At 40.8% G+C, this 14,564-nt stretch overlaps 1 protein-coding gene across 33 annotated transcripts in view; it reads right to left on the bottom strand.

Moving 5' to 3' along the window:
- Positions 1-14,564, bottom strand: part of LRRC4C (leucine rich repeat containing 4C) — a 1,180,850-nt gene that overhangs the window by 54,535 nt on the left and 1,111,751 nt on the right. For 5 of the 33 annotated variants that reach the window (XM_078058148.1, XM_078058173.1, XM_078058161.1 and 2 more), the window contains one exon: positions 11,404-11,568. The exons of the other annotated variants lie outside the window; for them this stretch is intronic. The gene's annotated coding sequence lies outside the window, so the exon portion shown is untranslated. The remainder of the gene's footprint in view (positions 1-11,403; positions 11,569-14,564) is intronic. 33 annotated transcript variants of the gene reach the window in all.

Genomic DNA, 14,564 nt, shown 5'->3' with positions numbered 1-14,564 from the left:
ATACTAATTACAATTTATTACACACTTACTATGCTAAGCACATTACATGCCAGTCTTATTTATCCTCATAACACTATTATAAGATAGATATTATTATATCTGTCTAACCAAACTATATCCCTCTCTTCTCCCTACTGCCCCATCCAACCTGGCCTCAACTCCCAGATATAAAGCTCACATACCACCCTGCCCTCAGCACCAGAGGATACAAACGATCAAAAAGAGAGAAGAAAAAGTAATCACCTCTGGGTTCTTCAGGATACAGATAAGTTAAAAAAAGAACAACTGTATTGCATTTCTGTCTCTCTCTATCCTCTCAACTTAAGGCTTACTACTTTACTTAATTAAAATAATTACACAAACTAAACGCCACAGAATAAATCATTTTTTAAAGGAAGTTCTTATTTTAGAATTTTATGCAGCCCAAAATGTATGAAAATAATTCTAACTGCATGTAAAATGTATGGCAATGTTTAGTGAAAAAGAAAAAAAGATACACAGCCATGTTTACAGTGTGATACAGATAGGCAGACACACAAATACATAGTAGCCAAAATGAAAACATCCCAAATGTTAAGTGTGCTCTGCTCTGGGTGGATAGATGATTATGTTTGTTATTGACTTTGTATTTTCAGAGTTTTCTGCAGTTTCATTTGTAGCAAACATTTACTGAACACTTATGCTCTATTCTAAGAACTCTACATGTATTAACTCATCTAATTTGCCCAACAACGTTAGGAGGTACGTACTATTATTAGCCCCATTTTATAGATGAGGAAAATGAGGCAGAGAGAGGGTAAGAAGCTTGCAAAAGTAGAAAGCAGCACAGCCATTATTGAACCCAGGTGGTCTGCTTTCAGAACATGAGTTTTTAACTACTACAGGCTCCTGCCTGTCATAAGAACGTTAGTCTTACTGGGGTGCCTGGGTGGCACAGTTGGTTAAGCATCTGCCTCTTGGTTCCAGCTCAGGTTGGGACCTTAGCATCATGGGATCGAGCCCTGTGCCAGGCTCCATACCCAGTGCAGAGTCTGCTTGAGTTTCTCTCTCTCTCTGCCCTCACACCCAGCACTTGCTCTCTTCCTCTCGAATAATAAGTAAACTTAAAAAAAAAAAAAAAAGACCAGCTTTATAATTAGAAAAAACATATTTTAGATTATTTTGTTTTTTAAATGTACTCTGCAAATTTGGTAATAATCAGAGAAAAGGAAAAAATGCACATACTAGGGTAGGTGCAGAAGGAATTTAATCAAGGCTTTTTTCCCCCTTTTAAAATTGTCATTTCATTGAATTGCAATAGCCATCAGATCTGCTTCGGGCCATTAAAAGGCAAATTGGACATTAATTTTTGCATTTGAGGGTTTTTTCCTTTGTAATTATCAATAATGAAATTACCATGGAGTCCCTGTTTGGGGGGGAAAAAAGAGACATTCAAGTGTTTGTGGGTTTTTTCCTTTTCTCACATTTCCAGAAATGTACTAAACAGCTGAGCTTGCAGGCTGGCATGCGCTTCCTGTAATAATCATCACCTCACACCACCTGCCGCCAAGGGGGGTCGGAGTGTGGAGTCGATTACTGAGAGGCCCACCACTGTTCAGGTGTGTTCTTTCAAGACCTTCAGTTCTACATTGCAGTTTATGGCCTGGAAAGTGGCTTCCACAACATGATCAACCTAGGATAATGATCTCATTATAAAACCAATCAGAAACTCTGTGTAGTTTTTTTTTTTTTAATTATTATTATTCATTGAAAAGTTGGGAGATAACAAGAGGAAAAAGAAACACGCTGTTTGGAATGTTTGCGTTTTGAAAATGAGAATTTCAGTAACAGCCGCCTTGACTTTGTATTCCTTCCTGATCCTCACCCTCTGCCCTCCAGTCCCTGGTCTGGAGCTAATGTTAAACCTTGTGGATATGCTTGAGGTTGGGTATCACTCTAAATGTGGATGGAATTTGGGATATCAGCAATACAAGCCAAAGTCCTTAAGAGGGGTCAAGAGTTGAATGCTGGAGATTTCTAAAAAAAAAGAAAAAGCAAGAATATAGATCATTAACAAAAGACAGAGCTTAGACTTAAGAAGATAGAACTGAATCACAGCTAGAGCATATCAGTAATAATTAAGGAGAGTCAGAGGCAAAAACCAGAGGCTAAGCTGGGTGTTTAGCTATGTTTGTGCTATTTGGGTGACATTACATCCTGGTTGCCCTGGAGAATTTTGGTTTATTCCTGTTGTCCACTCCAGTGTCCTGAGTTGGAAGGTAAACTACACAGGCCCAGTATGAATTGCTGATGTGCGTGTAGTGAAGTTAAATTGGTTCATAGGATCAAAGAGGAAGCTGAAGTCCCTGCAAACAGAAATGACTGAGGGGCTCTTTAGGAAGAATAATGTTAAATACTGAGATTTCAAATGTATCTCCTTATTGTTACTCCTTATTGGCCAATAAAATCTTCTCCCCAATGCTGCCTCACCCAAGTGGGAGCAGACAGAGGGAAAGGGGAATCAAGAAGGACTTGTGGTCAGTATTTGGATTGCTACCAAAAGGAAATAAGGAAATAATCATAGAAAAAAAATGAGAAAAGAATAAGAAAATACCACATAGGTCAGAAATAAGGAGCCAGAAGACTGTAGAAACGCAAACTCCATAGGAATTTGTGGTAGTCTTAGAAAGGGCATCGGACTTCCAACAGTACTGAGTAGAGTGAAATCTCATCTAGATTTTAAGAAAGAGGTTGATCTCTGCTGATGTCAGAGTTTCATTAAACAAACCAACAAACAAAACACATGTATCACTCAGACCCATTTCTTTCTTATCTCAGAAGAGAAGGGGCGAGAATGGTCAGATAATTACATCACTGGAGGCAGGATATGTAATCTCCTGGCCCAGAGTCTTCAATCAGAATAAAGGGATTTTCCACTTCTCTTTCATGAAAGAGTGAATTACCCCATTGTCCTCCTGTCGGGACAGCTTGCGCTCACAGGTTGCCTTCCTTTTATAGTGCTTGCTATTACAAATCCCAATTCATCCCAGGAGAGAATCTTTCACACAATAAAATTTAAATAAATTGTGCAAAGTGAGTTTTAAACAAGTTCCATGACAGGTGTAAAACCCTACTGGGGAAACTCAGTGAGAATCTGTTGCCAGCTAGCACCTCGGTTGATAGCCAGCTGGGGACAGCAATGGGACACAATGTGGGCACTTCCAGGAGGGGCAGAGTGACTGTGGAGATGGTGAAAGGGACCCAACAAGGAGACTGGGAAGCCACTATAAGAAAAGGCTGTCCTTCAATACTTCCATTTTCCCAAGCAAGAATGAGGCACCTTGACCTTAATTACCCAAAGACAAAGGATGATGGGACTGAAAACCATGATTTCCAGCTTCCAGCGCTTCACATAAACTGTAGGCTACTGTCAACAAAGTTCAACTTCAAGAGCCCAAGAAAGGCTTCTGGATCACCCCACCCCCAACCTCAACTTTTCCCAGACAGTGGACCAACATTGCACCATCTTAACCATCCTAAAAGATAATTATCTCTAGGAAGAGTTGCAAATGACACTTCAGTTAGGAATTTGAATTTATGTAGGTGAGGCAGACGGGAAGGGAAGAGTGAAAAGGAGAACAAAGATTTGTTGAGCTCCTACAAAGTGACAGGCCCTGTGCTAGTTTTTCATTTTATACTGAAATAACCCTCAATGTGTAGCTAAGAGCTTCTATTATCCCCATTTTTCAGACCAAGAAAGAGCACATGAGAGGTGAAGAAACTTGCCCGAGGTAACACAGTTAGCAAGTCAGGGAGACAAAATTGGCCACCTGAAGTCCTGTGTAAGGTTGGAAGGAGGAACATCATCAAAAGTCTAGGCATCAGAGAATATGATAACACCGAGGAGCCTGGAATGTTCTTCCCCATCCCCTCCTTCTTCCCTTGGTAGCTCACTGTCCTATCTCAGTCCTTCACTGTCCTTACAGAAGCCTCCTCCACCACCCCAGTGCCAAGCAGCTTCCCTTTCCCTACAGCCCCCAGCTCCCAGTTCTCATTTCAGCCCATTTATTTCTTATGTGGCACTTCCGGCAATCTGGATTTAGCTTGTTTATGTATTTACTTGTTTATAAGAACCTCTAGGAAGGCAGTGACCTGGCTGATTCTTGTTCAGTCTTCTAAACTAGATCTACCCCATACTAGATGCTCAGCAACAATTTGCTGAATGAATTAACGGATGTTTGAATAAGTGAATAAATGCATACACTAGCAATCAAAGACATAAAACAGGAAGTTTAGAATGTCCTAGGACAGATTTATCCTATTTCACAATTTTGCTTAATGCTGCTCTTATTTCTCTGAGTGTCTGGGAATATCTCTGTTTTTTTCTCCCAACAAGGACGCCAGGGAGAAGAATGACACACATACACTGGATGGATAAAGAATGGGACATGACAAGGGTGTTCATCACTCCTGCTCCCATCTCCTTCCCAGACCAAATCTCCCTGAATTGGATATTGTTGACTCTGTGGAAAACAAAGCACAAAGCATTTGCTTACAGTCTCTCCTGCAGCTGGAGGCCTTAGGATGCCCCTTCTGATCTGTCACCCCGAAGCTATGAGGCTGGAGTCTATGAATCACTGTCACCTTTATGTTTTCCTCTCCCAATGCAATCTTTGCTCTGCCAGTGGCACAAGGACCCCGGGCAGTCAGGCTCAGCCTCATGATGCACTAGATGACCTCATGTCCACGCGATGGATGCACGTCATTGCCAAGGAAAAGTAGGTTTCCTGAAGGCCCGCCTCACTCTGACATTTCTGTGTTTAGGGCTCCAGGAGGAAAAGATGCTGATGGACAGATGCAGCTTCCTCCTTTAAGCAGATCCTCCACCCCCATGCACCTGCCACTTGATCTCTCCGTGTGGCAGTGGCCCCTCTGTCAGGAAGCGTTTTGCACAGGATGCCCTCAGTGGCTCAAGAGTGGCAGGGCTGTGCCAGAGGGATGGCAGTGACTGCTGCCACTACACATTTCAGTCAAGCCTTAGCAAGCCTCCGCCAAGCAGGGAAGCCGACAAAGGAGCTGCCGTGACTGCCTGGGGCTCAAATCAAATCGGATCATCATTCTCCGTCTTGGGGGGAAAAAAAAAAAGCCAGCCACTCAGCAGTGGGGGTGGTGGGGGAAGCCTAAGGAAGCCTGAACCCTGACTTCTCTCTTGGCTTTGATGGCTGGCTCTGTGCCAAATGCAAAATTACATCTGAACTCTTAGCACTGCTCCGGAGTAGCCCAGGCACACTCTGCTGCAGATGAGAACACTTCAAGGTGAAATGCCTTTCGGGAGTTGGGTTTTTTTGGTTCTTTTTTTTTAGCTACTGAATCAATGTTCTTAGCTACAAATGTTAGATACATGCATTTCTATTGGATCTGCTCTGTGTGTAAGTATTTGGATTGACAGCCCTCCTTAGACCAGTTCCAACTTCCGGGTTATCAGACAGGGACAACTGCAGTGCCTTCTTCTATCCCTCCTCCGCCCACAGGGCTGCCTCGGATCTTCTCTTGAAAAGGAGCAGCCCAGTTGCAAGCACCATGGATATTGGCACCACTGAGAAGGACCCTGGAGGTTCACCAGCCCAGCTCGGCTTTGAGGTACACACAAGGAACATGAGGCAAAAAGAAGGGAAGGGGCTCTTCCAAGTCAGATGTTTTCACCTGTCTTCACTCCCTGTGCCCTCCCCATAGGCATGCTGCTGCCTCCTGGAGGGCAAAGTCACTTCCTCCATCACTTGGTTGAGTAGAGGTTCCAAATGACTTTCATAGATGAAGGAGTTTTACAATCAATACCCTGTAGAGAAGAGATGCAAAGCTCCCACTCTCACTCCAGAAATCAGCCTTTAGGGGGAAAAATGCATGAGGGAGGGAGTGAGGGAAAAAGAGTGCTTGTGTGTATGTGTGAGTGTGTGTGTGTGTAAAGAGAGGGGAAGGGAGGGAAGGAGAGAGGGAAGGGGGAAAGGAAAAAGGAAAGAGGGAATATTCAAGAATCTTACCTTAGGGTGCAATGCATAGGTGTAAAGATCTATTGCCCACAGCACAGCGTAAAACAACTAATTAGATGACTCTTTTAAAGGGAAAAGTCCTAAAGAAAGATGGAAGAATCTAGCCCGAAGCACTAAGTAGCCAATTTAGTCAGTATCAAAATAGTGAAGATGAACTACCGCCAAGAATTCAAATGGCATCTTTTCTCCAATTGAACCTTGAGTTATTTTTTAAAAGCAAAGATCTTGGTTATAAAAAGCAAATTGAAATTCTGACTTCTTTGTGGTCCTAAAACCCTAAATTGTACTTGCAAAAGATTTATTCTATACCTCTCTCTACATTTCAGTGACTGTCCTCACAGATTTGACTGGAGAGGACCCATGTGAACATAATATATTTGGCATCGAGTAATGGGATTTTTTAGTAAAATCAGGATGAATGTCCACAGAGGTTCTATGACCAAAAACATAAAGAGAAATACAAACTATTTCTTAGTGTGTAAAGACATTTTACTGTATTAGCGACAACATTCTTCTACCTTGTGCATTTCTATTCATGTATACTTTTACTGTTATCATTTTTATGGTTTCAAAAGATTGGAACACAAAAGATTTAAATCATAGCAGCATTTGCTCTGTTCAAAACTGATACAGAAGGCAGCAAGATTCTTTCTCGTGCTCTACAAACCGGGGAGCTACTAACCGCAAATAGGAAAAAAAAATACATCTACATCCAATTCCAAATACACATTGTGGTCCTGATTCCTGGAAAGAAGTTTCAAAGTGGACCTTGATGATATGAAATGAAAAGGATGCAAAAATAGCTGACATGGAAGCTTTCTTTGTGCACACACCTGCACAAGTCTTTGATATTCGATTGATTCGTAACTTCTCCAGGGAATAAATTTTGGCATTAAATTACCCCAAACAGTCATGAAGGCTTTTTTTCAATCTCTTAAATGTGCTTGCATTGGGGAAAATTTATTACGTAATGGGAAAAGGTAACTGTGTGTCAACAAAACCAGCATGTTTGTTCCTCCCCTTCTGGATCTAGGCCAGGTGTGTATTCATGAGCTTGGGGCCTCAGATTTAGGTCACCCACCTGTAACTCAGTTCTTTCCATTTCTGGTGCAATCTAGTAAGGATAAAAAGATGTGATTTCTTTGTTCCTCATCCATTTTTCCTTTTAATAGTATCTGGTAAGGACTTAAAAAAAAAACTATTTCCTAATCATTCTTTGTCTTCAATTATGGCCAACTGGTTTTAAAATCCTGGTTCTTTACCTACTAGGGTAAACCATTGGTTTTGCCTCGGGCAAATACCCTCAGACAAAAACATATCATAGCTCTGCATGGGTTTTCTGGTTCGGGGGGCTTGGGTTCATACTGCTATTTGGTTTGACAAACTGCTTATCATAGTGGGTCTCAGTTTCCTGAAGTGTAGAAAAGAGGAATCATAATACCTTCTTCATAGCCCTCGATGAAGAGAGGGGAGATAATGGAGGGACGTACTTAGTAGGAGACCTGGCATATCACACGATGGGAGGCAAGTTTAAATAACATCCAGAAGGGAAATTGGCAAAAAGATCAAACCGTAAAACTTGAAAAAGCAGGGAGAGAAACAAGAGATAACAAATGCAGATTTAAATTCTGTTTTGCTTTGGGGCACCTGGGTGGCTCAGTCATTAAGCACCTGCCTTCGACTCAGGTCATGATCCCAGGTTCCTGGGATCAAACCCCGCATCGGGCTCCTTGCTCAGCAGAAAGCCTGCTTCTCCCTCTCCCACTCCCCTGCTTGTGTTCCCTCTCTCGCTGTCTCTCTGTCAAATAAATAAATAAAATCTTAAATAAGTAAATTCTGTTTTGCTTCTATAGGTCTCTAGTGATCATTTGACTCTATATGCCAATTTGAGAGCAGGATTGTCTTTAGGGGTAGAAAGGACCCTAAGTAGGAACACTAGGGAAATATTTTTTATAATAAAATGCAATCCACGAGGATAAAATTGAGCAATATCAGTTAACTTGTTAAACAGAAATGCTATTCAAAATGCACCATGTTTTAATATTCCTGTCATTGACAAGAACCAGCCCCTGTTCCACGTGGAATCTACCAAATTTCCATGGTCATGCAAAAAATGACAATAAGTGACATTTCCAGGGAGCAGAATATATTAAATGAAACCTTCGCACTCCCCAACCATTGGAACAAAGCCAAAGACTCACCTGTCTTTTCCGTTTAAATAAAAACAGCTGTAGTTTTCAGCAGGCTACAAAACCCCACGGGGATGACAGGAAAGATGTAACAAGCAGAACTCAAATGGAATTTTGAAGACAATGAGAGAATTTAGAGGCAAATGAAGAACTCTGGACCAAGCCAGGTCTTGTTTCCACTTCATCAAACTATGCCTCAAATCTAGACCCTATAGTTTCCAATCCTAGCTGATGTGGTCATCAGCCTTTTGTTTAGGAGTTTAAAAAAAAATCATTCAATTTTTTTTTTAGGGTACTAGTTTTGGAGGTGGGGCAGAGGGAATATTGCAATGATTTTTAAAAGCTCCTCCAGCTGATTCTGAGGTTCTGACAGATTTGGGAACCACTGGACGAAGGACAAATTATGTCCTTATGCCATTACCAATCAGCCCTAGCATGTGGTTCCCCTGGCGCACAGATGCACCGTTTAATTCTAGATATGTTTTGATTAGACACAGATGCATTTAATTAGCAGTTTGTATCATCAATTAGAACATGAACCTGAAAAGTCACCTTCTTGCTTAGATATGCTTTGAACACAGATTTTCATATAAGTGAGGATTCCTGAAGAAAAAGGGGGAGGGAGATTCTAATGAAGTCATTAAAACATGAAAAGATTTTGCCTGGGGATGTAATCTAGAAAGTAAGAATTACCTTGAATAAGGTAATAGTTACGGTCAAACTACGAGCCTTAGAGAACCAGGGTACAGTAGACAAAGAAAAAACGTGATGATAAAAATAGGAAAGCTACATTTCATTTCTATATCATTTTTTGTAGCCTGCTGAAAACTGCATTTCAAAGCATTTTCCAAAGCCACCCCAGCCCCATTTCTATGAAGGGAAGAGCTACATCAAAGGAAGCTTGCCATGTTTGCAGATTCATGAAGTCTTTCATTTGGTCAAAATTAGTTCATTTAGTTCCCTGATCTAGCCAGGGAACACAACAGTTGCAACTATTGAACGATTATTCACACCCATATTTAGCTCTATGTCAAGCAGCTGAACATGTCAATCAACATATGATCCCATCCGTCAACCCAATATTTCATCTTAAGAGTTGAGGGGAAAAGGGCTCAGAGAGGTGGGAACCAGAATTTGAACGTAGCTTAACCTGACACCAAGCCAGCTGCTTGACCACCTCCCATAATCAGCCTCACACACCCAAGTGAGAATAAAGAGACCCAAACTTACATGATTTCACCAAGGAATTGCTTCCCTGTTTCTCTTCACCTTCCCCAATTGAATTCTACTTTCAAAATAGATGTTTCATCTTCTCACATCCGCACTGGAAACACACAATTACGCCACACTCCAAACTGGCAAGTCACAGACATTCTCTTGTGCCTCAGTTTTTTTTTTTTTTCCTTTTAAAAAGGGGACATCTCTAAAATCCTTGGCATGACTGCAGAAGTCCCCACACCTGTCCCATCACCACATCACTAAGTGATTACTGGAGCTGGATGCAGTCAAGGGTCCTCTTCCTCAAAGCAACTTAGGTAATCACATCTTATCAATCAGAGTTGGCATTCAGGATGTGCTATTCAGAGTTTATATATTCCCTAAAGTTATTCTTGATTTTTAAGTATAAAATTCCATAAGAGTTATATAAATCTGTGAATCATTTCATATTTAAATATGGGTTTATGGTAACACTACATGGACACAATGATGAATCTGGAAGATGTTGACCATATCAGGATGTGGACTATTCCAAGAATCATAGAGAGTCATAAGATTTCCTTGAGTTCCAGAGGACAAAGTAAATTGATTAGAATGTCCAAATATATATACAATTTCTTAGAACTTCTCTAAAAGACAAAGAACAAAGCCACAACATGGAGACATGAAGCATTTATAATGCTGGGCAATTTGTCAAAAATCACCACAAATGGAATTCCCGATATACTTTAGTAAAAATCTATATAGTGTCCTACATAAAAGTGAATTTATATTTTGGCTAAAGACACTTTGCTTGAACCATGGGTATCATAAAGCTTAAAGAATCCCACAGCTTTTCAGAAGGCAGTTTCTTTCTTTCTTTTCTTTTTCTCTTTCTTTTTTTTTTAACCCAGAATTTTGGAATGCATTGCAAACTAAACTATGTCTAGCAGGAGCTTTTTACTTGGTATGGATAAGAACTGAGCAAGCAAGTGAACTAAGGCTTTGACAAGAAAAGCTTAGTAAAGATCTAGCACAGACACTACAGGCGGAAAAAAAAGATGAACCAAACAAAATGAAAACCTGGGACATAAAGAAATAAAACCCTCAGGGAACAGATATACTAATTCTATAGAATTTGTGATCCAATTAGAGAAGCCAGTCTCAAACCAGCTGGACAGTGAAGGAAAACCAGCCAGTACCATTCTGGGCCAGGCAAAGAAATAAACAGGAAAACCAAAAGCAAAACCCACTGTGCCGTGTAGGCCTGCTTATGAGTTGATCTCCTGAACTGAGCCTCTTGGTGATCACACTAACTTGTAACCTACTTTCCAGCCTTAACCCAACTTTCATTTCTCTCCCTTGCACAAACACACACACACACACACACACACCACCTATATTCACATATGCACAAATATGCAAAATAAGTAAGAAAACAAAACATACAATGCTCATTGTGGGGTACACTTCTCCTGGGGTGGGTTGGAGTAGGTCTAGGACTTCGCTTTTTTTGAAGTACCCATTCGATTAAATGAGATCATAGATTTGGGCTCTGAACACAGCTTCTGACATACAGCAGGTAAATTTTTTTTTTTTAAGATTTTATTTATTTATTTGACAGAGAGAGACAGCGAGAGAGGGAACACAAGCAGGCAGAGTGGGAGAGGGAGAAGCAGGCTTCCCACTGAGCAGGGAGCCCGATGTGGGGCTCGATCCTAGGACCCTGGGATCATGACCTGAGCCAAAGGCAGACGCTTAACGACTGAGCCACCCAGGCACCCCTATAACAGGTAAATTTTAACTGCTATTAAAATTAGGTTAAAAGGGCTTGAACATCTTTCTAAAAATTGATCTACTCTAATTTTCTAAATAAATGACTACATTTTATAGTACAGAAACACTCTAATTTGACCAATAAGTTGAGAGACATTGTGTTATTTTAAATATGCCATTGTTTTGCACAGCATGGTGACTAAAATTAACATTACCGTATTATAGGGGCACCTGGGTGGCTCAGATGGTTAAGCGTCTACCTTCGGCTCAGGTCATGATCCCGGGGTCCTGGGATCGAGCCCCGCATCGGGCTCCCTGCTCTGTGGGGAGCCTGCTTCTCCCTCTCCTTCTCCAGCTCCCCCTGTTTGTGCTCTCTCGCTCTGTCAAATAAATAAATAAAATCTTTAAAAAAAATTACTGTATTATATACTTGAAATGTTTTATTTTTTAAGGTTTTTTTAATTTATTAATTTGACAGCACGCAAGGAGGGGGAGCAGCAGGCAGAGGGAGAAGCAGGCTGCCCGCTGAGCAGGGAGCCTGACACGGGACTCGATCCCAGGACCCTGGGACCATGACCTAAGCCAAAGGCAGACACTTAACCAACTGAGCCACCCAGGCACCCTATATTGTAAGTTTTTAAGAAGTAGATCTTAAATGTTATCATCACACACACACACACACACACACACACACACACAATTACAATTATGTAAAGAGAGGGAGATGTTAATTAATCTTATTGTGGTAATCATTTTATGATATATACATGTATCTAATCACTGCACCGTATACCTTAAACTTACATGTTCTAAGTCAACAATATCTCAATAAAGCTGGGAAAGATTTTTTAAAAGGCTAATTACTCTATATATCCTAATCTAATTACAATCCTCAAAATGACCCTGGGAGGGTATTCACTGTGGCAAAATGGGCTAAAGTTGTAGTTTAGCTAAGGCCACCAATGATGACAGTATTGTCATTAAAATCCAGGGATAACTGGCCTTGGAGCCTGTGTTTTTTTCTATTGTGTCAAACTGGACTCCAACAGACAGGATTGGAATATTGAAAGGATTAAAAATATGTTCTACCCCCACCCACACCAAAAAGTTAAACAAAATAATAAATAATAACAAAATAACTCACCTAATCCAGAGCCAGACACTCTTTTATATTCTATTAGCCTCTCAGAAACACAAACTATAGGATTGATGGAGAAGTTTACTTCTGCTTGAAAAATTAATGTTGCATCCACTGAAGCTTCTGCACTAATAACTCTCTCAAGTGCAACACTTCATAAATTGTGCTAACCTCAAGATTAGCCCCCTTCATTCACCTGCTTATCTGACCCATGGGAGTTTATAATTAATCAGACTGGCACTCACCTACCGTATCAATCCATGGGTTCACACAAAAATGTACTTTATTTGGCAATAGATAATCCATGCTGCACTCAGTGGCCAAATATTAATCTTTTTAAAAGGGCGATTCCATCATACCCCTTTCTTGCTCAGAAATGACCAAGGCTTCCACAGCTCAGCTCATGTTTACAACTTTGCACAGATCAGATCTACCCTCTAATCCAAATTTTTTTGCCACAATTTTCTGCATCAGGCCACTGTCCATTATGACCTGCACATAATTCTTGCTGCTCCACCACATTTTCCCATTCTTTCCATTTAAATTCTATCATCCCCCGTGGAACAGCCCACAGGCTCTGGCTCATCTTTGAATTCGAACAACACTGATTTTAGCAATTGTCTTGTTCCTCATAATCTACTGCATCCGACTCTGCTGGGAGAATGTGTTTTACCTCCACGACAAAATTGCAAGCTCCTGGGAGACTAAAACTATTTCTGCTATTAAATGAGTTTTAGGACCCTACACAGTGTTTCGTAACTAGTCAATACTGGGTCAATTCATCCATTCATCAAGCAAATATTATTAAGCAAATATTATTAAGCACCTATTATATACCAAATACTACGCTAATTACTTCAAAATACAATAGTGAACAAGGTAGACATGTTTACTATTCCATTTTTTTTAAAGATTTATTTATTTTAGAGAGAGCATGCTGGAGTGAGTAGGGGGAGGGGCACAGGGAGAGCAAGAATCCTGAAGCAGACTCCCTGTTGAGTGTGGAACCTGACACAGGGCTCGAGATCCTAGGACCCTGAGTTCTTGACCCCAGGACCCTGAGTTCTTGACCTGAGCCATAATCAAGAGTCAGCCGCTTAACCGACCAAGCCATCCAGGCGCCCCATGTTTACTGTTCTTATGTAACTTATATTTAATAAGAATGAGACAATTACTGGGGCACCTGGGTGGCTCAGTCATTAAGCATCTGCCTTCAGCTCAGGTCATGATCTCAAGGTCCTGGGATGGAGCCCCACATCGGGCTGCTCAGCGGGAAGCCTGCTTCTCCCTCTCCCACTCCCCCCTGCTTGTATTCCCTCTCTCGCTGTGTCTCTCTGTCAAATAAATAAATAAAATCTTAAAAAAAAAAAAAAGAATGAGACAATTACTTTATCAGCACTTTCAATGAATTATGATAAGTGGGAAATGGGGAACAAATTCATGTGGAGGAGGAAGTGGTGGCTACAGGGTGAGGATCCGGAAGGGTTTTCCATAACAGGTATCATTTACTCATTGAATGGATAATCGGATCAGTGAGAGAAGGAAGGAAGAAAAGACGAGAGGAAGAGCAGGTGTTAAAAATTTGTAATTACAGGGGCGCCTGGGTTGGTGGCTCAGTTAGTTAAGAGTCCAACTCCTGATTTCAGCTCAGGTCATGATCTCAGAGTGGTGAGATTGAGCCCTGCATGGGGTTCTGCATTCGGGGTGGAGCCTGGTTAAGATACTCTCTCTCTCCCTCTCCCCCTCCCCCCCTTCAAAAAAAAAAAAGGAAAATTAAAAAAAATGTATAATTACATGTCCCTGTGCTTTGGTTACACATAAATAAATAAATAAATCCAGAGATAGACACACTCATATATCCCACAGATCGTCTATCTACTGACTTACTGTGAGAAGAGTAAGGTCTGACTCTAACTCATAAATCTGCAGCCATCTATTTTCAGCAGAGATCCACCACCACAATTCCATTACACACTTGAATTAGTGGAAATCTGAGCTCAACGATTCAATTACTTTCCTTACTCGATTAACAATTGTTATGAGATAGACAGAACCTCCACAAATATTCTTTCTTTATAATATCAATGCAAATTTCCCCAATCTACATGTCAAGATGCACCATAGCACGTAATCAATTTTTATATTTATTTATTTATTCCCTTGAGAGAGTTCAAGAAAGTCCATTTTGAAGCTCAAATAAAATTCAGTTTTAAATTCCAATTCTAGGTTAAGATTTAT

Source organism: Halichoerus grypus, chromosome 11, assembly GCF_964656455.1.
Source record: "Halichoerus grypus chromosome 11, mHalGry1.hap1.1, whole genome shotgun sequence".
NCBI classification, from domain to species: Eukaryota; Metazoa; Chordata; class Mammalia; order Carnivora; family Phocidae; genus Halichoerus; species Halichoerus grypus.
Note: the sequence above shows the minus strand (reverse complement) of the source record. Positions and strands in the feature narration are given on the sequence as shown.